This window comes from Balaenoptera ricei, chromosome 6, assembly GCF_028023285.1.
Source record: "Balaenoptera ricei isolate mBalRic1 chromosome 6, mBalRic1.hap2, whole genome shotgun sequence".
NCBI lineage: Eukaryota > Metazoa > Chordata > Mammalia > Artiodactyla > Balaenopteridae > Balaenoptera > Balaenoptera ricei.
In genome coordinates this window covers 72,489,432-72,516,210 of record NC_082644.1, presented here as the reverse complement: position 1 = coordinate 72,516,210, position 26,779 = coordinate 72,489,432, and the positions used below count along the sequence as shown (strand labels likewise).

Below are 26,779 nucleotides of genomic sequence, written 5' to 3'. Positions count from 1 at the left end.
ATACAAGCCTAATAATTTTGAATGCACTTAACTGGTTCTCTGAATTCAGAGAGGATTGGTTTTTCTATTTGCGTATGAAAAATAATATATCCTCCTTTGATAGCAGAGAAATATCATCAAATCTTTGGATTCTGCATAAAACAAGAGTATTTTGTCCAGAATCAAAAGTTTATTCTATGTTTATTTTTTCCAAATCAGAATTTTAAATAAAAAAGTAATCTCAATACTACATATTGTTACATTCCTGAAAAATTGGAGAAGGCAAAATGTGTATCTGTGTTCAGGTAAAAATGGCGTAAACACGTTTCCACCTTTGCTTCCTCCATAAGAACTCATAAAATTGAGAAAAAAAGCCTAGAACCAACCTGATTCACCAAATCCCCCAAAGCTTAGGAATTAGAGGCACCAGGGGTCTCTGAAAGTGTGTATATGTGTGTGTATGTGGTGGGGGGCAACTAAGATAAGTACGTTTAAGAAGCAGGCAGATCGGGACTTCCCTGGTGGCACAGTGATTAAGAATCCGCCTGCCGATGCAGGGGACACTGGTTCGTTCCCTGGTCCGGGAAGATCCCACATGCCGCGGGGCAACTAAGCCCACTCACCACAATTACTGAAGCCAGCGTGCCGCAATGAGAAGCCTGCACACTGCAATCAAGGGCGCGCAGCAACGAAGGCCCAATGCAGCCAAAAAAAAAAAAAAAAAAAAAAAAAAGAAGCAGGCAGATCATCTCTCCCACTCCCTACCATGGGGCAACTGCCCTTTCTCAATCCCGGCACACATGCAAACACACACAAATGGAGATTGATTCTCTACAGTGGGTAGAATAGAGGGTCTCTGGACCAGGGGCCATCAGGCACCATGGAGGGCTAGAGATCATTCTGGAAATGAGGAGATTAAGTGGGTGTTAGCTTGCTCAATTCAGAGGCAGCCTTCTTCCCTCACTCAGGTCCCAGAACGCTGGCAGCCAGCCTTTATCCTCCAGACTGGAGAGATTGGTAGAGTCGTTCCTGGGGAATCTCATCAACCCAAGAAGACAAAGATACCGATTATCAGAGGTTTCCCCAACTAAACAACTCAGCCAGATCACTGTACAGTGAAACCCACAGATGACAAGCCCCAGCCACACACGTGGAACTTTTAATTATCTTGTTAGTGTCCCACTTTTTGTTTGAAATGGTTTTATTGTGATATTATACACACACCATACAATTGATCCATTTAAAGTATATAATCCAATGTTTTTAGTATATTCAGAGTTGTGCAACTATCACCACAGCCAATATTAGAAGATTTTCATCACCCCCAAAAGAAAATTGTACTTATGAGCAGAACTCTCTATTTTCCCCAATTCCCTCAGCACTAGGTGACAACTTTCTGTTTCTATCGATTCGTAGTGGTGCCCTTTTATGTATGAACAGACAACTGAAGATTACCATAAATCTGAGAAAAGTCACTATTTTAAAAGATAGAGATGGAAAATACAGAAAAAACACCTAATTGGAGGGAAACTGAGATTATGCATGGAGAAGAAAATGCCAAAATACCCACATCCCAACTATCTTTCATATCCTCAGATAAGTAACTGTAACTATGAAACAAAAGAATATGATACTTAAAAAATAATAAAGACAAGACAGAGGTCTTGGGGAATAAAAATACAATAGTAGAAATGACTCAGTAATAGGGCTGGATGAAAATTTGAGGAAATCTCACACACACAAAAACAGAGCAAAGAAACAAAGAGATGCGAGACAGAGAAAAACAAGAGAAACATAGAAGGCCAGTCCAGCAGTTCTGATTTTCAAATGAGGAAATACAGAGAGAAGAGAGAAAACAGAGGCAAGGAAATCATCAAGAAAATGTCCTAGAAACGAAATCCTCCTACACTGTTGGTGGGAATGTAAACTGGTGCAGCCACAATGGCAAAGAGTACGGAGGTTCCTTAAAAAACTAAAACTAGAGTTACCACATGATCCAGCAATCCCACTCCTGGGCATATTATCTGGAAAAGATGAAAACTTTAATTCAAAAGATATGTGCACCTCAGTGTTCACAGCAGCACTATTTACAATAGCCAAGACATGGAAGCAACCTAAGTGTCCATCGACAGATGAATGGATAAAGAAGATGTAGAACATATATACAATGGAATATTACTTAGCCATAAAAAGGAAATAATGCCATTTGTGGCAACATGTTTGGACCTAGAGATTATCATACTAAGTGAAGTAAGTCAGACAGAGAAAGACAAATACCATATGATATCAGTTATACATGAAATCTAAAAAAATAATACAAACGAACTTATTTGCAAAATAGAAACAGATTCACAGACATAGAAAACAAACTTATGGTTACCAAAGGGGAAAGGGGTCAGGAGGGATAAATTAGGAATATGGGATTAATAGATTCACACCACTATATATAAAATACCTCAAGGATTTACTGTATAGCACAGGGAACTATATTCAATATCTTATAACCTATTATTATAAGATATTGAATATAAGAATCTGAGAAAAGAATCTGAAAAAGAATCTGAAAGTGTGCATGTATATATGTGTGTGTGTGTGTGTGTATATGGCTGAATCACTGTGCTTGCTGTACACCTGAAACTAACTCAATGTTGTAAATCAACTATACTTCAATTAAAAAAAAGAAAATGTCCTAGATTTAAAAACAAAACAAAACAAAAAAGCAAAAAACCAAAACAAAACCAAAAAAGTAAAAGAAAAAAAAGAAAATTTCCTAGACCTGAAAGACATGAGTGTGCAGAGTGAAAAGATCCATTGGATATACTTTACAATGAATAAAAATAAGACCCACTCCAACATACTTTATTAGGACAAAGTGAAGATCTTTAAACTTTCATAGAGGGAAAACAATAGGTCACATATAAAGGATCAGGAAGCAGAATGACTTTGAACTTCTCAGTAAAAACCTGGGGAGCCTGAAGCAATGGAATAATGCCTTTAAAGACCTAAAGGAAAACTATTTCCAAAATAAAATCCTACATCCTGCCAAACTGTTACGTGAGTGAGCTAAGCATAAAGACATTTTCAGACATGCATGAACTCAAAAAATTTGCTCCCCACGAGTCCTTTTCTCAAAAAGATACTGGAGGATGTGCTCCACAAAAACAAGGGAACAATCCCCAAAAGAGGAAGATTTGAGAACTATGAAGCAGGGGAGCCAATACCGGAGACAAAGGTAAAGGAAGTTCTCAGGATGACAGTTGTGCATCAGGCACAGAGGGCAGACTGAATCAGGTCAGAAGGTTCCAGGGAGAGATGCTTCAGGTGATGACAGTGATGCAATGTCTGATGCATCTGAACCAATTATGCATGGTGAATAGCTTGAGATTCAATTAGTAACAAGTATTAGACAACTAAGTAAACAAAAAAGAACAGAACATCATTTATTTTTGGGAAAAATACAAGGAAAAGTAATGAGATTTTATAATAAGGCACAGTTGTAAATAGTGATTATGACATAATAAGGTAAATAACAATCTAACCAAAATTATGATGCAACTCTACTAGGGGGATAGAGGGGTAGAGAAGGGTTAGTGTGGAGATAGGGGTAATAAAAGGGAGCTATATTATCCTCTTCCAAAATGAGAACAAGAAGTAGAAACACAAGCATTTTCTTTAGAGAGATGGAGAGAAACAGCCAAAAAATCAGATAAAAAGGTGAAAGTGATTGCCTTTGGGAAGGAGGAAATGGGGGTGAGCAGTGGATGGGTTGGTGGTTTTCATTAATAGTAACTGAAGAACTATTTGACTCTAAAATATATCGTTGATAAAAATAAAACCTAAAAAAATATGAAAAAAAGCATGAGAACAGTGCCATAAAAATATGCATGATATGAAGTAGCACTTATGCTATGATTATAATCATATAACAAATCTGAAAAGAGCTTGATTGGGGTTTAGAAAGGCATTAAAAATTGTATTATGGTGGTAGGATTAAGAATAACTGCTTTCTTTTCCAAATTCCCTATACTATAAAGTTCTTATGTAACTGTTATAATCAGAAAATGAATTCACAAAGCTGAAAAAGTGTATTCCTTATCATGGGCCGAAAATTGGTCAAGAATTAGTTCTATTTTCCAAGTCCAAGATCAAGTTATCAAGGAAGGATTCTGGGTGGCTGGTGTTTTCTCTTTTTCTTATTCTTTTTTACTTCCAAGTCAGTATTGGGAATATTATGAACCAACCTTCTAAAAATGATCAATTAATCAAAGGTAGTGTTTATGTTTAGTTTAGTACCATGAGTCTCAGATACAGTCTTTGCAATGCAATAAAAATAATTGCTCTGTCAATTTTGAGGAAATGAGAAAAAACATCTCCAAATATCCAAAGTTAATACTGCTCAAATAAAGAAAAGTTAATCTTTAAAAATTTGTGGTGTGAGACATATGCATTACAATGACTTTTAATTTTAATGTTCAAGAAATGAAATAAAACTAGCTCTGTGGTCCAACTCTGGAGACATCTCACACAACATTCCAAAGATTCCATCAGATTTAAAAATTAAAAATATTAATGCCTTTTCATTGTGAATGTGATACACAACGAAATTTAGTAAACTATCAAACAGGAGAAAAAAAGGTAAAAAACCATACCTAGTTCTACAACTCAAAGCTACAAAATCATAAACGCTGCTTGGATGTCTCTGAATGAAAATGAATACTGAGAAAACTTAAATTTCTTTGACTAATATTTGCACAAACTTTTCTCTTATCTGTAGGATGCTCTGTTTGAAACCCACTTCCACAGAGGAGGCTTTTAGTTTCAAGGGTAAATGATCCTGTGGGTGGTATTTTCGTTTAAACAGTCTGAACAATTAACTTAAGAAGCAGAAAATCTGTCTCATTAAAAAAAAAAATCCTGACTTTTTCCTTACAGGCTATGTTTGGTACTACCGCTGGTGCCTATACAACTGCCATAGCTCCCTGTCTTTGCTAACAGAACCCCCAAATTTTGAGTTTAGGTAGTGGGTGGAGATCAGTAGTCTCAGAGTAGGCAGGCCTCTTTCCAGACTCCTATGCAACAAGAAGTGGTCATGCAATCTACTTCTGACCATGAGTTATTAAGGAGGTCTTTTGGGGCCATGACTGGGAAAGCTCCCCCCACCTCCCCTACCCATTGGATAAAAGAACAGACCATCACCATATGAAACACCTTCCCTTTTTTTTTGCTTTGCTCTGTTTCCTTCTTGAATGCATTTCCTGGAGTGAGGACATGATGTCTAAGGCTGTGGCAGCTACTTTGTGACCATGGGGCAACAATATGGAAAGAGCCTGGATCCATGAGAATGTCACTGGGCAGCTGCACCCATCCTGGACTGCACACTTCCAGACTTTATGTCAAATAAATGACAAATCTTCTTTATTATATTTTAAGCCAGTACTGCCCAATGTTTTTTTAGTGTCATGACATTCATAGGACAGGATAATATTCGTACTGTCCTACAGGGAACATGGAGGAGACTGCTGGCTCCTGAGATGAATAGCCCTTGGGACTGTGGCTGTCCTAGGTCTCCCTCACCACCCTGGAGACTGAGGGGGGAATAAATATCTCTCCTCATCTTTCTGTGGCTCACCAGTGGGTCTCACCACACAGGTTGGAAAGTTCTAGTTTAAGCTGTGCTTACCAATCAGTATCCTGTTACTTGGGCTGAAAGCATTTCTAACTATTACTGGGCTCACTTCTACTTCTTAATGCAAAGTGACAAGATTTCATAAGATATCTTATACATTCTCTAACAACATATAAATATATAAGAAACACTGATCTAAGCCTAAATCACATCACATGATCCCACTGACTGGACTATTTGTTATTTAACTTGTGTTCTTTTTTGTCAGTTATGGGGCCACTTCCTAATTGACTAAGGTCACATTTCATGAGATCTTAAAATAGGAAAGCTTTCAAACGATGCAGTTGAGAATATAGTCTTTATGATTGAAGAACTATAGATTTTTGAGGAAAAAAATTCATTAGTATCTAGAAATTCATTTTATGGGTCAAGTTATTACATTTTTTAAATACATTCTTAGGTTTGGGTACACAGTGGCCTCGATAATAACTGACTTTTCTACATTCTTGTCATGTATGTTTCTAAGTAAGTCCCTTTAACCAACTCCACTAGTGCTCACCCTACAGGGTTGACAGGTGCATTAAATAAAATAACCCCTGTAGAGTCCCTGGCAGACTACATGGTATAGAGTACGCATCCAATACATGTTCTTAATATTATTATCATAACAAGAAATGTAAAAATTATGCATTAATTAATGGTAGCCATATAACTCATCAATTTTCAAAAATCTTCCATATTTAGCAAAAGACTTTATAAATATTATTAGATAAGTGCTATAAAAATATGAAGTGCTCACCATCCCCCAGAATTCATGTAATTATTTCAATCTCAGGCCAGCTCCCAGGTGACCTGCCTTCCTGTCTTAGCAAAGAGGTGCCATGCTCCTGTTATGTCTGAGAACTGTGTGTTCTTCAACAAAAATATCCACTTCCCTAGTTCTCCAGAGAACATACTGAGAGGGCTTTATGTGGGAGCCCCTTGTTTGTTAAGAACTGTTTTTATGTCACTAAGGCACAGAAATGAATTTTAAATCTGCCTCAGCCACAGAATGACACATGGGACTGAATGACGATCAAGGGCAAACTGGGGAACTCTGCTCTCTCACAGTGTCTGGAGTGATAAGCTCAAGGCATCTGTCTGCACTTGAAAAGGTAGATGTATTAATTATTGTTACGAATATGGCTAGAAGCAAATGATCAGTATACATCTTCCTGGAATTAAGTTTTTAATAAAACAGCATTTCCCTTTTGGGGATCCCTTCTTAATTCAGCTAAGAATATACACCTCAAATGTTGCATTTGGATAATGAAGAAACATTTTCTGAGCCAGAGAAAGGGCCACTACCATTAGGGACATGGAGTTTTTGCTCTTTAGCACCTTCCGTTGCTGCGGGCATCACAGACAGCTCCGGGCAAGTCATCTTTCCTAACTCTGTTCTCCTAAATCACTTTGCACAGATCTTTCATTGAACTGAATACCACTCACCTTCCATTCTATTTATTCAAATATGATAGTTTTTTAAGAGCAAAGATTTTCCATCTTTTCCATCCTCTCTAGCATCTTATATAATGTCCTGTGACTAGAAGGTCCTCCCCGAATGTTTGGGGATATTGAATTAAAGTACGTGAGAATGTGTATTATCTATGTTAACAGATGTGGTAAGGATCCCAGCCTGGGACACCGAGATGAGGCAATGTCCATTTTTAGGATTTAGATCTGTCTGATAGGCTGGTGGGGCAGGCCCAGTGCAAGTCTATTTGCTGAGGGTTGAGGGAGATCTAAGAAAGCAGATGAAATGAATCACGTCTTAATTATCAGACGATATGTTTAGTTCAGTGGTAGGCTAACCCCAAGGACTCATGCTTTATTCCTAGGGCTAGAGACACAGAGAAAGTCACAGAGTGGGGGATGCTTCCTGATTTACAGCCTCATGATGAGCTACCAGTCAAAGCAAAAATACAAAGGACTCGTGGCAAAATAGACTTTTAAACTCATTCACACTGAACCAGGCACATACTCGTTATGGAGGAATCCATTATTGATGACGTCTATTTTGAAAGAGGGTGCCCTGAACAAGAACAGGAAGTATAGGTCCTAGTACCATTTCTGCTATTAAGTTATGCTGCAACTTCAGAATACTCAGTCGGCAACTCTCTGGGCCTCTCAATTTATAGACAAAGAAATAGAAGCAGATGGAATACAACACATCTAATTGTTCTGTCACCTCCAACCCCTCTAAAATGACAATAAAGGGTTAAAAAAAAGACATAAACTTAAAAAAAGGGCAGAAGATGGGGAGAGGGTAACAGACACAACATTTTGGAGCCTAGAAGCCACGTAGACAGGTAGTAACTGACTGCAAACCCAAGAGAGCTGAATCCTAAGCCACCAGTGGGGAAAGCAGAGAGACACACAGCCAGGCAAATACTCGGGCCCATTCCAGCAGCCCACCGGAAGGCTTTTTTTCCCCTCTCTGATGAAGACACAGAACAGAGGCCATCTGGACCCAGGGACACCAGAGGCAGTTGAGGGAAAAGAAAAGAGAGTGATGAGGTTGAACATGTGCCTATTAGATGCTGAGACGCCCAGCCCTCCTCCCTGCCAAAGGTCCCAGAAGGCTGACAGCCAGGCCTTTCCCCTCCAAGCAAGAAACTGGAAGCATCTTCTATAGGGAATCAGATCAGGTCACAGCAAAGACTGGTGGACACCAACACTGGTTCCACATCAAAGAGTCCAACCGGATGTCGTTTAGTGAAGCTTGGTCAACTCAAATGCTTAAGCTTCCAGTCAGACTTTTAATTTCCCATTCAAACATGTGGTTGAGCAACAAGCAAGGATTTCCAGAAATTTGAGGAAAACTTTGAAAATGAAAGAGGCAGACCAAAACGAACAGAAAAAGTCAACCCACATGAAAACTGAGACCAAAAGATAATAAGAGACAAAAATCAGAGCAAAACAAAAAACAAAATCCTGATCTCTTCAGAGAGAAAGAGAAGAAATTGCAACTGTAAAATAAGGAAAGATTGCTAGAAAGGAGACCTCAGTAAACAAAAAAGAATTCTCATAAAATATGACAACAAAAATGAAAACCGCAGTGGAAGGATTAGGAGATAAAGTGGAGGAACTCTCCGAGAGAGTAAAATAGGAAGACAAATAGATGGAAATAAAGAGAGAAAAGTAAACTGGAGGACAAATCCAGGAGATTCTATATGTGTAAAAGGAGTTGTAGGAAGAAGAAAGAAAGTAGAGGGAGGAAATAAAAAAACAGTTACAAAAATTTTCCCAAACTCCAAAGCATGCGTTTGCAGATCAAAAAGGCCTTCTGAGAATGGTGGAAAATAGACCTGCAGCAAAGCCTACTATCATGAACCACTGAGAAACTAGGGGGAAACTGAAGAGATAATAAGCTTCTAGAAAAAAACACAGGCCATATACAGAAGATCAGGAATCAGAACAGCACTGCATTTGTCAATGGTAACTGGAAACTAGAAGATAACAGAGCAAAGCCTTCACAGTTAAAAACAACAACAAAAAAGATTTACAGTGTAGAGTTTTATATCAGCTAATCTATCAATCAAGTGTTAGGGTGAGAATAAAGACTTGTTTGGACATGCAAGGCCTTGAATATTTTTCCTCCCATGAATCCTTAGGAAGATAATGGAGGATGCGCTCCACCAAAATGAGGGAGTAAACCAAAAAAGAGGCAGATACAGGATATGCTAAACAGGGGAACCAACACAGACAAGAGTTGATTAGGATCCCAGGATGGTGGAGAAACTTCAGGCCCTAGAGGGCAATCCAATCCAGACGGGAGTAAGTCAGAAGGCTTTGGGGGAAACTTCTGTAAGACAGTGAAATTAACAGAACACGATGCATCTAAATAGTTTGGGAAGCAATTAAGACAACTGGTGGAGAGTTTAGGCTTCCATTAAATACAAATACATAGAAAGCTAAGCAAACAAAAGAACAAGATGATTATTACAGAGAAAATAAAAAGTCATACAGAAGAGGAAACCCAAACATAATATTCACATAATTATAATAAAACACTCGATATAGATCTAAGCACAATCATGATATAACTATACTGGGAGACTAGAAGAGTGGGTGGGAAAGACGCATGTATGTGGTGGGTGTGGAATGGGGAAAAGACAGCTAAATCTTCATCTTCTATAGTGGGAAGTTATTAGCTAATGTCTAAACCTGAAAGATTGAGAAACAGCAATATAAGCATGCTATTTAGAGATACAGAATTAACTGCCAAACAAATCAGCTAAAAGAATTGAAGGTGGTCACATCTGGAGACAGTAAAGTGTAGGGGGAGGTGAACAAGGACCTTCTCTTTTTCCTAATAAACTTTATACAACTATTTGACTGTTAAATTCAGTACACAGAATTTTGATATAAAAAAATAAAAGGGCTGGATGACATGATGTCAAAAGGACCCTTCCATTGTCAAAGCTCCATGAGTCTTTTAGGGCACGTTTTGCTACTGGGATTGGAAAAGTATCAGGAGGATGGGCAGGGAAATTCACTAATTAACTTGGCCTTGGCTTGCCTGCCTTCTCTTCTATCACAACTCAGTGACGACTAAGAAAATGGCCAGTGATGGCAGAAGGAATTATTAGGACATGAACCCAGATGTACTTACATATAAAAAAAGGATAAAACACCTTTTCCCAGACATTAGTGCTTCAATACTCAAAAGTATTCTTCCAATGTGATGAGAAACAAACAAAAGAAAAGACAGAGAAACTAACACATATTTTCTCCAGTAGCCATCAGGATGAATTTTCATTTTAGCCAAATCCTTTGTTGAGAAAACAAGTCTGGTTGTTTTTAAGGTCTTCTGTGACCTTCCAAACACTAATTTTTAATATGGCTGGCCAGAAAAGTAATGAACTCCTTTACATCATTATATATTTCATCTTTATTACTTTATCCTTGAAAGCAGGTCATTAAATAATTACGTTTTGGATTAATATTATTCTGATTTGAGATTTTATCATTGTCTCCTAATTCCCTCATTACACTTACCTAATTCTCCTGTCACCCAGACTATCATGAGCTTCAAGCAAAAGGTGGTTGTGTAGATGTGTTTAGTCAGCCAGTGGGGGGAGCAGGGGGTCTGTAAGTTTCTCCAAAATTAATGAGTCCTCAGCAGCAGGTTTACATTTGTGGACTTCCACGGTGAAATCTTTACCCCAAAGCACAAGTCATCTAAGTTACAGAGAGATAAAGCTGGCTACTGTGGAGATAATTCCACAGATAACAGAAGGATTTAACACAGGACGCTGGGGATCAACTTCCTGCTAGCCTTGGAAAAAATGAGGTTTGTTACTTTGTGTATATTAGGTGTATCGGAGAATCAAAATCAAACTCAGGATCCTGGCAGAGCCTGGCACCACGGGGTCCCTGGGTGGAGGAGGAATGGCGGGAGCTGGTAGAGAGAGCCTGGAAGGAGTTCACCCACCACGATCTCAGGCCCTGGCAGTCACCACTACTCTGTATGTGGTGTCAGAGCTAGATGAGAAGGCAAATGGGAATGCAGGGGATGCGCCAAAAGGGGGCACCCCAAAGAGAGGCTGTGGCAGCTGTAGTGATGAGGATAAGCCCGTGGTGCTGTCCTGCGTGGGGCCTCTGGGCCAGGAGCTGTTTAGGGTGAGACACTGACTTGCGTAAGACCCGCTTAACCAAAGGGTGGAACTAGAGTGTGATGTGGACAAATCAAATGAACAGGGGGAGACGGTCAGGATTGAGAGGGTGACGTCTAGGAGCCCAGAAGGACCAAAGTGACCTCTAAGCAGAGCGAGTGTGTCACAAAGACCATGGATCTTAAAGAGATGACTTTGCTTGGCCGCTGAGTCACAGGTCTCTGTAGACTCAGAGAAGTCAAGAATAGCTGCTGAGCAGAAATGTAGTTTGGCCTAAGGTCACAGGGGCTGAGCTGGGAAGCCAGTCTGGGGCAGGCTGGAGTCTTCCAGAGGCGTTGCTAACCTAAAATTCCTTTAAGGCAAGGGAACCTTTGCTTAGGCTATGTCCAGGTAGGTCTGAAGTACAAGAAAGGCACTGAGGTCCTGTCTCCCCACTATAATCTAAGAACCCATCCACTTTGCTATGATTTTGCATTTCGGGCATTACATGTTATGTCCTCTTAATTCCTTGAACAAGACCATCTGTGTATCAGCTGAACCACAAGGCAAAGAAATTGTTTCATACCTCAGAAAGAATAGAGAAGGAGAGGAGTATCTGCAAAGAACTTTTTTCTTCAACTCTAGCATGCATAAGAATTCCTTGAGGAGTGTTGGAAAACCTAGATGGAGGAACCAATCACACTCTGAGAAGCATTTCTCTAGAGGTTCAATGAAGAAGGGCAGAGGGTTGAGGAGGGCCTACAGAGGGACATCCATCACCAGCAAGACATTTTTCTAGAGATGTTGCATTAGCGGCCGAAGTCAAGGAAACAGAGATACGGTTTTTTGGTCCCAGAACTATGAGGCGGAAAAATGGATAAAACAGGCTATTTTTGATCAGTTAGGATATCCAAAGGCTGGCCAACATTTTTCCACTTTTATTTCCCCATATGGCTTACCCATTAATTGGATTCATTAAAAAATCTTAATAATGCACGAAAAGCACCTAGAAATATTACCATGCACCAATTCATCCAAAAATGTGAATGTTCTTTGAATTAATGTTGAATCCTAAATTATTGTTCATAAATGTCAGATATCTGAAAAATTCACTTCAATTTCCTGCACAGGCTGAAACATATGAGGGATCATTTGAAAAGCTAATCACTTCAGAAGTAATTCTATAATTTGTCAAAAAAAATAAAAATAAAAAGAGGCATCTAGTAAAATCCAGGTGTAGACTATATGATGTAAATTTGTGGTTTTTTTGGCCTGGGTTTGAGGAGGGGAAGCTAAACTAACAGGCATATAATGAAGCTGCTATCAGGCTCCAATTTTCTCTGCAGGTGCCCCAGTCACAACTGGAGAAAGATATGACACGGCTCTTAGGTTCGCCTGTAATCCCAGCATGCCTAAAAAGGTCCCAATTTCTAAAATGAGATATTCTTCTCTTGGGAGGCTGGGTAACAAAGCAGGCTTCTGCTTCAGGATTCTGAGGAGTGTTATTCTCCCCCAAACACGTATCATCATCTTCTTGGTGACCTAGTTTCCTGACACAAGAGAAAAGTTGACTAAATCCTTCTCTTCGCTCTAAGGAGAATGGAAGTGACACCACACCTCTCCACCAGCCAAAAGTGTGTTTGCTCTAAACTGAGTTTTTTTCAGTTGATGAGATGGGGTAGGCTGGGGTCTTGGCAATAAAGTGCTTTGTTAGGGCATGGGTGATGGCTATCTTGCCTCCAAATTATATCAGCTGCTCTATCACCTGGATTCCCCAGGCTTACAAACCTCTTTGTGGAATTCTTGAGCTGAAGAACCTTTTTATCTATCCCATGTGCCTGGAATTAGCTAAGACATTTCTATGAGTATTTATAACCAGCATCTACTCTAGCGCAGTACCAGGGAAAGTGTTATTGGCTGTCAGACAGACTTGTTGGTAAATATCGGAGTCTCTAATTGCACACAGTATTGAAAAAGATTACGGCTACCTTACATTCCATTATTACCTTGGCACAGTACTAAATTGGCTCTATAATTCCTTTTATAAGAGTCTAGATCGATTCTTGTTCTTGCCCGCACACACCATCTTTGTGAAGCTTTGATCTTTGTAATTCTTTTTTGTGAAAGACCTTACTTCTATCTAAGTTTCTGCTGTGTGCTCTGGCTGTTATTTATATCCTGTCTCAAGTCTCCTTTGCAACGCTGGGCAATCCACATTCCTCAGGCTCCTCGGACAGGTTCTGCCAGTTGAGGACACTGGCAGGAAGTGGGGTGGGCGGAAGAGAGAAGGGGCTCTTCTCTTATTTTTTTTCCTTCCTTCTTTGGGTGATGTCTTTGGAGCCGGTTGTGTCCCTGCCACTATCCCAGCTCTTTAGGTGACGTCCTCCTCCATTGTCCCCACTCCTAAGGGGGCATCTGGTCCCCACGTGGGCCCTCCTTCATGAGTCTAGGTTCTGGTGACATGGCAGGGCTCCTGCTAGGAGCTGCTTCCTGCAGTTAGTTATTTACCTGGGTTTCTGCAACTCCCTCCTTTCACTCTTCCAGCCTCCCACGCTCTGTAACCAATTCCCTTTCCTAAATTCTCTTTGAAGTTCCAAATGTGTTTTCTGTTTCCTTGACAGAACTCTGACTAATAAAGTACTCCATGAGGGCTTTTTGCCACAAACAACTATATCTTGCCCCTTACAGTGGGACTTACGGGGAAGCTGCAAGGTGTTAGGGTCTGGAATCTCTTGATTATTTTTACAAGTATTTTGAGGCTGCTTATTATGTGCCAAGAGGCATGATAAGTGCTTTCCAATTATTATTTCATTTAATCTTTGCAACAACACTCTGGGGCAGTAGAATCATAATCCATATTTTATAAATGAAGAACCGAGGCACACAAAGGTAAAGTGACTTGCCCCATGTTCGATAGCTAGAAGTGACAGTTTGAGGACTAATGCCCTAACTGATGATTTATAATAATGAAAGTGAAAGAGAAAAACCTGGCCGGGGCTGGAGGGGGCAAGGAGGTCTGTCTGCAGGTAGGAGTACTCAGAAGAAGAAGCATAAAAGCACAGAGTCTGGAGAGGTCAGATTCAAAATTCAGCATCAACAGGAGGGTTGCAGAGAACTTCCGAGGGGCTGGGAGCCCCCAGCTGGCATCTGGATATGGCAGGGAGCTGCCGTGGCCACGGCAGATACTGCAGGCACGTGCTGGCCCTCCCTGGAGGTTATGGTTAGAGAACTGGAATTACTAGCAAGTTCTTGCACCCAACTTTCTTCTCCCTTCATTCTGTGAGTAATGAAGCTTCCTTTTAACCTTACTATGTCAACAGAGGATATGGGATTTTCTAAATCAAGCAGAAACATACCTAACAAAAGTCTCTTCTGGATGAAGTTCTGCCATTTGCAACAATGTAATGGGTATTACGTAGAGGGTATTATGCCTAGTGAAATAAGTCAGAGAAAGACAAATACGATATGTTATCACTTACATGTGAAATCTAAAAAATAAAACAAACAAGTGAATATAACAAAAACAGAAACAGATTCACAGATACAGAGAACAAACTAGTGATTACCAGTGGGGAGAGGGAAGAGGGGAGGGGCAAGATAGGGGTAGGAGATTAAGAGATACAAACTACCATGTAGAAAATAAATAAGCAACAAGGTTATATTGTACAGCACAGGCAATCTAGCTAATATTTTATAATAACTTTAAATGGAGTATAATCTATAAAAATATTGAATCACTATGTAGTACACCTGAAACTAATATAATATTACAAATCAACTATATTTCAATTTAAAAAAAAGTCTCTTCTCAATGATCATGTAACAATTTGGGGTCAACCTGTAGAGATGGAAAATAAAAACGTAAGGAAATAGTTATTTTAGGTTTCTTGTGAATTTAACTTAATATGTCATATTTTTAGTGTTTGAACACTAAGAATCTAACATCTTTGAAATGAAAACTTTTACTCAAAATCACATGGAAAAAGAAAAGGCAAAACGGGTAAGAAAGAAGAGAACTTGTGTGGATGTTACTGAATTTCCATTAAAAGCATCATCTAAAAGCCATCTTGTCTGAGATGTGACGATATGGACGAGGGCAGCTGTTGAATGGCTGAGGCTCGTGCCTTATGTTCTCTGCCAATGCTGTGCATGGAAATCATGGCTCTACTTTTTAGCCATTTGACCTCAGGAAAGTTAACTAATGTTGCTAAGCAACTCCCATCTGTAAACTGGAGATAACGAAGATAATGACCTTATAGGGTTGCTGTGAGAATTAAGTGAGTTGATCCCATGTTAAGAAGTTAACACAGACCCTTAATAAGGTCCAATAATTAGCTGTTTTTGTAGTTATTATTGGATTATTATTGGCGATTTGAAGTATGACTAGTACTATGATAGAGAAGTTCCCATAGCTATCACGGTTTTAGTAAGCAAACTTAGCCCAATGACTTCTAGAAAAAACATCATAGGTAGATGTTAACATAAGCACAGCACTTTGCCTACTGGAAATACTTTAGTGATTAAGCAGCAAAAACCGGCTCAAACAAAGGGCCAGAATTCACATTAGGAAAAAAAATCAACCAATTGACCATCTGTGCATAACACACACATCAAGGATAAGACCAGAAGTCTTTGGAGACCATGATGAAAGGTACAGTGGAAAGAACATGAGGCTTGGACCCCAGAGACCTGTGTGACAGTTTAAATCCTATTAGCAGGCTATGTGACCTTGGATATGTCACATAATGCATGTCTCTGCATTTCTCTTTCCTTATCTTTTAGACACATCTGTAAGATAATGGGTCTCTAGTATTCTTTGGGATGGCTCTACTTGTATGTCTTTAAATTTGAGTGGTAAGCAATTTGTGGGGAGGTACTTTTAGCTGGAGGCAATGGTTCCACCCTCTCCTAGGTTTGCCGTACTCTACTGGCAGGAAGAAAGGGGCACAGAACTGTGCTTGGAACCACTGAGTCAGCCTCTGAGGTCTAGAATGTTGGATCCATCATTTAGGGAGCCTTTGTCAGCTGTCCTTCTATGGGCAAATGACCAGTGGTTTTCCTCTGACCTATCTGCTCTTCTCACAATACACCAAATGTCTTCAGGATGAGTCAACTATTAGAAATAGCCACCAGCAAAACATGAGACTAGACAGAGTGGTGATGTTGGAAAAGGCATCTTTGATGGGGAAAGGATAAATATATTGGAATGCAGTAGGGTTTTCTATCCTTATGCATAATCAGAGCTTCAGCTTTGCTACCAACTGTGCAGGAAATCACAAAAAAGAATTAATATTCATGTGTGTAACCAACTTCCACAACATTAAACTAAATTGTTCTTAACTTTGAGATAAAACACATTTGCCTCTGCATTTCTTAGTGCTCAATTTATACCTCCTTTCAAAGGACAGAATTATTATTAGGAAAGAAAAATTTAAGAATAAAAACTTCAGAATCTAAATCCCACTATTTGACTGGGAAGCAAGAATCCACAATAGTTTCTTTTTATTCCTGTGAATTGCATGCTCTAACATAGGACTGTTGAGCAGAACTTGAAAATATGTACCCCCAGTAATCAGGTCAAATATATACTTTAAAAAATGATACTATTTTTTCTTTGCTTCCTAGTCAATTTTTTGAGTACGCTTAAAAAAAAAGAAAAGAATAAATTGTGATTGGGGTTTTGGAAGTCACAAAGAATAATCCTTTAAAAAAAGGAATAATTCTAAGAGACAGCCGCTTCCCATTGCATTATATAATTTAGGTGTGGAGACATCCAGGCACTAACTGACACTTTTCAAACTTAAGGATTCTGAAAAGACTGACAGAATGACAACCACTAGCTGAAGTATTTACAGCGTATTTAAGTGCAGATACGTTTAGTATACTGCGAGGTGGGAAAACAGACCACTCTGCCTTAACAGAAAAATGATTCATAGATAAAGAAAGAGAAAAGCCTAACACGTGAATTATAACATCAGTTTTCTTTCCAGGCTATCTGGATTAGGTCTTAAACCTTAGTAGGCCACATGAGACTTAGAATATTGTCTATGTATTACCTCAAGAGATACCACGTAGGACTAGGAGGCCTCTAAAGGAAAAAAATGATAGGAACAAAATATGACAACTTCTTTTCAGTTTGCTGGTAAGGTTTCCCTGTTGAATAATTAGGGATGGGTATGGTGGGCAGGGAAGTAGGGATATGGATTCCCGGGGGTTTGCATGCCATAATTTCTCTTCAGGGTTCTTTAGCACGTCTGTGCCTTTTTCACACCTTTTCCTTATGATTTCCATAAGGCAGTCATTAAGATCCAAGGCATATCTTTGGCTTCTCTTATACATCAAGGCTAAAAGCAGAAAGGCCCACAGGAGCAGGCAGGCAAGAGCAGAGATGAACAAAGCAGAGGTTGCTGACCTGGAGGATCCATGCTCCTCCCCTCCAGCAGATAAATGCCAGGAAGCAATGGAGCCAACTGGTGCTAAAGCTAGTGATTTTTCAAAAGGATCTGGGCATTTAAGTGAAACAATATGATTATAAAATGTTAGTTTCTTTTAAAACATTCTAGGTTCACTCCAGAGGGCAGACAGCAGAAGCAAAAAGAACTACAATCCTGCAGCTTGTGGAATGAAAACCACATTCACCGAAAGAGAGACAAAATGAAAAGGCAGAAGACTATGTACCAGATGAAGGAACAAGATAAAACACCAGAAAAACAACTAAATGAAGTGGAGATAGGCAACCTTCCAGAAAAAGAATTCAGAATAATGATAGTGAAGATGATCCAGGACCTTGGAAAAAGAATGGAGGCAAAGATTGAGAAGATGCAAGAAATGTTTAACAAAGATCTAGGAGAATTAAAGAACAAACAAACAGAGATGAACAATACAATAACTGAAACGAAAAATACACTAGAAGGAATCAATAGCAGAATAACTGAGGCAGAAGAACGGATAAGTGACCTGGAAGACAGAATGGTGGAAATCACTGCCACAGAACAGAATAAAGAAAAAAGAATGAAAAGAAATGAAGACAGCCTAAGCACCCTCTGGAACAACATTAAATGCACCAACAGTCGAATTATAGGGGTCCGAGAAGGAGGAGAGAGAGAGAAAGGAACCGAGAAAATATAGGAAGAGATTATGGTTGAAAACTTCTCTAACAAGGGAAAGGAAATAGCCATCCGAGTCCAGGAAGTGAAGACAGTCCCAGGCAGGATAAACCCAAGGAGAAATACACTGAGACACATAGTAATCAAACTGACAAAAATTAAAGGCAAAAGAAAATTATTAAAAGCAACAAGGGAAAAATGACAAATAACATACAAGGGAACTCCCATAAGGTTAACAGCTGATTTCTCAGCAGAAACTCTACAAGCCAGAAGGGAGTGGAATGATATATTTAAAGTGATAAAAAGGAAGAACGTAGAACCAAGATTACTCTACCTGGCAAGGATCTCATTCAGATTCAACAGAGAAATCAAAAGCCTTACAGACAAGCAAAAGCTAAGAGAATTCAGCACCACCAAACCAGCTCTACAACAAATGTTAAAGGAACTTCTCTAAGTGTGAAACACAAAAGAAGAAAAGGACCTACAAAAACAAACCCAAAACAATTAAGAATATGGTAATACGAACATACATATCAAAAATTACCTTAAATGTAAATGGATTAAATGCTCCAACCAAAAGACACAGGCTTGCTGACTGGATACAAAAACAAGGCCCATATATATGCTGTCTACAAGAGACCCACTTCAGACCTAGGGACACATACAGACTGAAAGTGAGGGATGGAAAAAGATATTCCATGCAAATGGAAATCAAAAGAAAGCTGGAGTAGCAATACTCATATCAGATAAAATAGACTTTAAAATAAAGAATGTTACAAGAGACAAGGAAGGACACCACGTAATGATCAAGGGATCAATCCAAGAAGAAGATATAACAATTATAAATATATATGCACCCAACATAGGAGCACCTCAATACATAAGGCAACTGCTAACAGCTATAAAAGGGGAAATCAACAGTAACACAATAATAGTGGGGGACTTTAACACCTCACTTACACCAGTGGACAGATCATCCAAACAGAAAATAAATAAGGAAACACAAGCTTTAAATGACACAATAGATCAGATAGATTTAATTGATATTTATAGGACATCCCATCCAAAAACAGCAGATTACACTTTATTCTCAAGTGCACACGGAACATTCTCCAGGATAGATCAGATCTTGGGTCACAAATCAAGCCTCAGTAAATTTAAGAAAATTGAAATCATATCAAGCATCTTTTCTGAACACAATGCTATGAGATTAGAAATCAATTACAGGGAAAAAAATGTAAAAAACACAAACACATGGAGACTAAACAATACGTTACTAAATAACCAAGAGATCACTGAAGAAATCAAAGAGGAAATCAAAAAATACCTAGAGACAAATGACAATGAAAACACGACTATCCAAAACCTATGGCATGCAGCAAAAGCAGTTCTAAGAGGGAAGTTTATAGCTATACAAGCCTACCTCAAGAAACAAGAAAAATCTCAAATAAACAATCTAACCTTACACCTAAAGGAACTAGAGAAAGAAGAACAAACAAAACCCAAAGTTAGTAGAAGGAAAGAAATCATAAAGATCAGAGCAGAAATAAATGAAATAGAAACAAAACAATAGCAAAGATCAATAAAACTAAAAGCTGGTTCTTTGAGAAGATAAACAAAATTGATAAACCTTTAGCCAGACTCATCAAGAAAAAGAGGGAGAGGACTCAAATCAATAAAATTAGAAATGAAAAATGACAAGTTACAATGGACAACACAGAAATACAAAGCATCCTAAGAGACTACTACAAGCAACTTTATGCCAATAAAATGGACAACCTGGAAGAAATGGACAAATTCTTAGAAAGTTATAACCTTCCAAGACTGAACCAGGAAGAAATAGAAAATATGAGCAGATCAATCACAAGTAATGAAACTGAAACTGTGATAAAAAATCTTCCAACACACAAAAGTCCAGGACCAGATGGCTTCACAGGTGAAGTCTATCAAACATTTAGAGAAGAGCTAAGGAAGGAACACCCCCAACCTCATTCTACGAGGCCACCATCACCCTGATACCCAAACCAGACAAAGATACTGCAAAAAAGAAAATTATAGACCAATAACACTGATGAATATAGATGCAAAAATCCTCAACAAAATACTAGCGAACAGAATCCAACAACACATTAAAAGGATCATACACCACGATCAAGTGGGATTTATCCCAGGGATGCAAGGATTCTTCAATATATGCAAATCAATCAATGTGATACACCATATTAACAAATTGAAGAATAAAAACCATATGATCATCTCAATAGATGCAGAAAAAGCTTTTGACAAAATTCAACACTGATTTATGATAAACACTCTCCAGAAAGTGGGCATAGAGGGAACTACCTCAACATACTAAAGGCCATATATGATAAACCCACAGCTAACATCATTCTCAATGGTGAAAAACTGAAAGCATTTCCTCTTAGATCAGGAACAAGACAAGGATGTCCACTCTTGCCACTATTATTCAACATAGTTTTGGAAGTCCTAGCCATGGCAATCAGAGAAGAAAAAGAAATACAAATTGGAAAAGAAGAAGTAAAACTGTCACTGTTCGCAGATGACATGATACTATGCATAGATAATCCTAAAGATGCCACAAGAAAACTACTAGAGCTAATCAATGAATTTGGTAAAGTTGCAAGATACAAAATTAATGCACAGAAATCTCTTGCATTCCTGTACACTAACAATGAAAGATCAGTACGAGAAATTAAGGAAACAATCCCATTCACCATGGCAACAAAAAGAATAAAATACCTAGGAATAAACCTACTTAAGGAGACAAAAGACCTGTATGCAGAAAACTATAGGACGTTGATGAAAGAATTCAAACATGACACAAATAGATGGAGAGATACACCATGTTCTTGGATTGGAAGAATTAATATTGTGAAAATGACTATACCACCCAAAGCAATCTACAGATTCAATGCAATCCTTATCAAATTACCAGTGACATTTTTTACAGAACTAGAACAAAAAATTTTTAAATTTGTATGGAGACACAAAAGACCTCGAATAACCAAAGCAATCTTGAGGGAAAAGAATGGAGCTGGAGGAATCAGACTCCCTGACTTCAGACTATAATACAAAGCTACAGTAATCAAGACAATATGGTACTGGCACAAAAACAGAAATATAGATCAATGGAACAGGATAGAAAGCCCAGAGATAAACCCACACACCTATGGTCAACTAATCTATGACAAAGGAGGCAAGGATATAAAATGGAGAAACAACAGTCTCTTCAATAAGTGGTGCTGGGAAAACTGGATAGCTACATGTAAAAGAATGAAATCAGAACATTCCCTAACACCATACACAAAAATAAACTCAAAATGGATTAAAGATCTAAATGTAAGACTGGGCACTATAAAACTCTTAGAGGAAAACATAGGAAGAACACTCTTTGACATAAATCACAGCAAGATCTTTTTTACCCACCTCCTAGATTAATGGAAATAAAAATAAAAATAAACAAATGGGACCTAATGAAACTTCAAAGCTTTTGCACAGCAAAGGAAACTATAAAGAAGACGAAAAGACAACCTTCAGAATGGGCGAAAACATTTGCAAATGAATCAATGGACAAAGGATTACTCTCCAAAATATATAAACAGCTCATGCAGCTCAATATTAAAAAAACAAACAACCCAATTAAAAAATGGGCAGAAGACCTAAATAGACATTTCTCCAAAGAAGACATACAGATGCCCAAGAGGCACATGAAAAGATGCTCAACATCAGTAATTATTAGAGAAATGCAAATCAAAACTACAATGAGGTATCACCTCACACCAGTTAGAATGGGCATCATCAGAAAATCTACAAACAACAAATGCTGGAGAGGGTGTGGAGAAAAGGGAACCCTCTTGCTCTGTTGGTGGGAATGTAAATTGATACAGCCACTATGGAGAACAGTGTGGAGGTTCCTTAAAGAACTAAAAATAGAATTACCATATGACCCAGCAATCCCACTCTGGGCATATACCCAGAGAAAACCATAATTCAAAAAGACACATGCACCCCAATGTTCATTGCAGCACTATTTACAATAGCCAGGTCATGGAAGCAACCTAAATGCCCATCGACAGACGAATGGATAAAGAAGAAGTGGTACATATATACAATGGAATATTACTCAGCCATAAAAAGGAATGAAATTGGGTCATTTGTAGAGACGTAGATGGACCTAGAGACTGTCATACAGAGCGAAGTAAGTCAGAAAGAGAAAAACAAATATCGTATATTAACGCATATATGTGGAATCTAGAAAAATGGTACAGATGAACCGGTTTGCAGGGCAGAAATAGAGACACAGATGTAGAGAACAAATGTTTGGACGCCAAGGGGGGCAAGTGGGCGGGCGGTGATGGTGGGATGAACTGGGAGATTGGGATTCACATATATACACTAATATGTATAAACTAGATAACTAATAATAAATAAGTAAGTAAGTAAGTAAGTAAATAAATAAATAAATTGTATAGCACTCTACAACAAAAAAAAATTCTAGGTTCACAACATGCTTTTCTCTGGCTTGCATTCCTTTGGCAGGCCACCCACTTGATTGTGACAAAGGCTGCTGGTAGGCCAGCTCAGTGGTGTGTAGCTGGTGTGGTTTTCTGATGTTCAGCCCAGAGCCCACTCCCCAAGCCTTTTTAAAGACTTTGTGAATTCCCTGTATCAAATCCCTTTCTGCTTTAGAGTGGTTTCTTGTTTTTGCAACTGAACCCGGATGGATAGCTAAATATAAGATATCAAATCGCAATTTGGAGATACAATGCCACAGAAGATTTATTTCAAACAATTCTCTTCAAAAAAAAAGGGGGGGTGGAATATCATAGATAACACTGATGCTTTTCCCATCTAAATATACATGTTAACCACTGTCAGCATAAATAAAAGTACCAAGACTTATACCATAGCCCTGGAGCATGCAGAGGTAGCTTGCGTCCAAGCTGGCCAGAAAGGATTGGGAGTCAGAAGGAACTCTGATTCAGATCCTGAAGGAACCTTATGAATACCCAAGATTTGAATACCTCTGGCCAAGAGATTGAATAGTTAATCAAAACCACTGCCACCAAAAACAAACAAACAAAACCCTTTTATTTTTGTGCTGAAAATTCTAGTAAATAATTTAATACATATCCAACTATCTGCCCTGATAATGAGAATAGTAGCAAATGGTAAGAAACCACCACTGCTTCACATGAGAATTGTTTTTGACCTTGCAAAGAATTTCCTGCAACTTTCCAGCCATCTTTCTAGCTGCTATTTATATTTGAGAGCAAAACAACAGCCTTCAGCTGTACCATACAGATAGGAAAAACTGTTGCTTGACAAATTTACATAACAAATCTGAACATTCAAGGTACACATTCGTTTTAGGTATAAGTCACTTTAAATTCTTCTAATTTGAGGAAGCTAACCAAATTCCTTTTACAGTTCAGGTGAGTTGAATAATTTACAATGGAGCCTTATCTGTTGCTCCTACAGCAGAGCTATCCAAACGGAAGCCCAGCCAAGATTTGTGATTCACCTTGTCATTTGCCCCTCTTCTCTAGACCTAGATGGGCTGTCTCACCTGCTACCACCTAACCTGTATCTAGCCAAGAGAGAAGGGAACAGCAACACAAAGAGAATTTCTAGAACCTCCAACTACCAAAACTTAACTTGCCAAAAGACCAAGCTAGAATTTATAAACATGCACACATTAAAAATGGATCTACCATATTGAGTCCTCTTTCTGGAAGTGAACCAAGTTGCTAGGGTGGAGGGGGAAATGAATTACAGTATAAAAAACATTTCACCTGCACAAATTTGATCTTGATTCTTGAGAGCTGAATTATGACAAGAACCAGTTCAACATTTAACAGATAATTTTTGAGAACGTATACAGTTATCCCTGACCTGTAATTGAAGCTAGTTACAAAAGTGCATATATAAACATAGAAAAAATAGCTAATCCCACAATGTTGTGACCTCTTTGTAGAGGTACTTTCTATTACTAGAACCAATGTTTGAGAATATTTTGTTTAAAAAAAAAATAAGATGAAGAAATTAACTTCCTATCTAAGAAACTTCAGTACCCCTCCCCAATATTCAAATTCACTTTAAATGTTTGAGAGTCCCTGTATTAGTTTCCTATTGCTGCTGTGACAAATTGTCATAAACTTAATGTCTTAAAATAAGACAAATTTATTACTTTATAGCTCTGGCAGTTAGAAGTCCTAAAATTCAAGGGGTTGGAAGAACTGTGTTCCTCTGTGGATGCTCTAAGGGAGAATCTGTTTCCTTGCCTGTTTTGGCATTTAGACTCTGCCTGCATTCCTTGACTCATGCCCCGTCCTCCACCTTCAAAGCCAACAGTGTAGCATCTTCAAATCTTTCTCTCTCTCTGACCTCTGCTTCTGCCATCACATCTCCTTCTCTGACTCTAATCTTCCTGACTTCCTCTGACAAGGACCCTGTGATTACATTGGGCCTATCTGCATAATTCAGGATACTCCTCCCATCTCCAGACCTTTAACTCAGTCATATTGGCAAAGCCCCTTTTGCGACAGCCTCTTCAATAAGTGGTGCTGGGAAAACTGGACAGCTACATGTAAAAGAATGAAATTAGAACACTCCCTAACACCATACACAAAAATAAACTCAAAATGGATTAAAGACTTAAGTGTAAGGCCAGACACTATAAAACTCTTAGAGGAAAACATAGGCAGAACACTCTATGACATAAATCACAGCAAGATTCTTTGTGACCCACCTCCTAGAGAAATGGAAATAAAAACAAAAATAAACAAATGGGACCTACTGAAACTTAAAAGCTTTTGCACAGCAAAGGAAACCATAAACAAGACAAAAAGACAACCCTCAGAATGGGAGAAAGAATTTGCCAATGAAGCAACTGACAAAGGATTAATCTCCAAAATTTACAAGCAGCTCATGCAGCTCCATATCAAAAAAACAAACAACCCAATCCAAAAATGGGCAGAAGACCTATACAGACATTTCTCCAAAGAAGATATACAGATTGCCAACAGACACATGAAAGAATGCTCAACATCATCATTCATTAGAGAAATGCAAATCAAAACTACAATGATATCATCTCACACCGGTCAGAATGGCCATCATCAAAAAATCTAGAAACAATAAATGCTGGAGAGGGTGTGGAGAAAAGGGAACCCTCTTGCCCTGTTGGTGGGAATGTAAATTGATACAGCCACTATGGAGAACAGTATGGAGGTTCCTTAAAAAACTAAAAATAGAACTACCATATGACCCAGCAATCCCACTACTGGGCATATACCCTGAAAAAACCATAATTCCAAAAAGAGTCATGTACCACAATGTTCACTGCAGCTCTATTTACAGTAGTCAGGACATGGAAGCAACCTAAGTGTCCATCAACAGATGAATGGATAAGGAAGATGTGGCACATATACACAGTGGAATATTACTCAGCCATAAAAAGAAATGCAACTGAGTTACTTGTAGTGAGGTGGATGGACCTAGAGTCTGTCACACAGAGTGAAGTAAGTCAGAAAGAGAAAAACAAATACCGTATGCTAACACATATATATGGAATCTAAAAAAAAAAAAAAATATGGTTCTGAAGAACCTAGGGGCAGGACAGGAATAAAGATGCAGACATAGAGAATGGACTTGAGGACATGGGGAGGGGGAAGGGTAAGCTGGGACAAAGTGAGAGAGTGGCATGGACATATATACACTACCAAACGTAAAATAGATAGCTAGTGGGAAGCAGCTGCATAGCACAGGGAGATCAGCTCAGTGCTTTGTGACCACCTAGAGGGGTGGGATAGGGAGGGTTGGAGGGAGGGATGCGCAAGAGGGAGGGGATACGGGGAAACATGTATACGTACACCTGATTCACTTTGATATGCAGCAGAAACTAACACAACATTGCAAAGCAATTATACTCCAATAAAGATGTTAAAAAAATTAAAAAAAAAGAAAGCCCCTTTTGCTATATAAGGTAACAGCATCACAGATACCAGGGATTAGGATGTGGACAATTTGTGGGGGCTGTTATTCTATCAGTAGTTACCAAGGTCACTCATACAGAAAGAAAATATTCAGATACTTTGTAGCTATTTGTGTAAATATTAACCAAGAGTGCTTGCTTAAGAAATCCACTCATACGATTATTAAAATAAAAATGATGAAAGATTCATCTTCTTCCACAGAGTGAAGTACATAGTTTCTACAGGACATAATGATTAACCGTACAGAAAAATCAGGAGGGTTTTCCCTCCTGTCACAGTAAATATCCAGCATTTTCTCTCTTTCTCTTACTTACAGGGCAGGCGATGGTCCCATCCTGGTTGTTAGGGACGACTTGTTCTCATTCAGAGATACTGGCTAGCTGTGATGTTAGTGTGGTAATAGCCTACTGGTAG

The 26,779-nt window shown here is 38.7% G+C and overlaps 1 protein-coding gene across 2 annotated transcripts in view; it reads right to left on the bottom strand.

The window, feature by feature from the left end:
- PIP5K1B (phosphatidylinositol-4-phosphate 5-kinase type 1 beta) overlaps positions 1-26,779 on the bottom strand; it is a 324,042-nt gene that overhangs the window by 49,802 nt on the left and 247,461 nt on the right. The window lies entirely within an intron of this gene.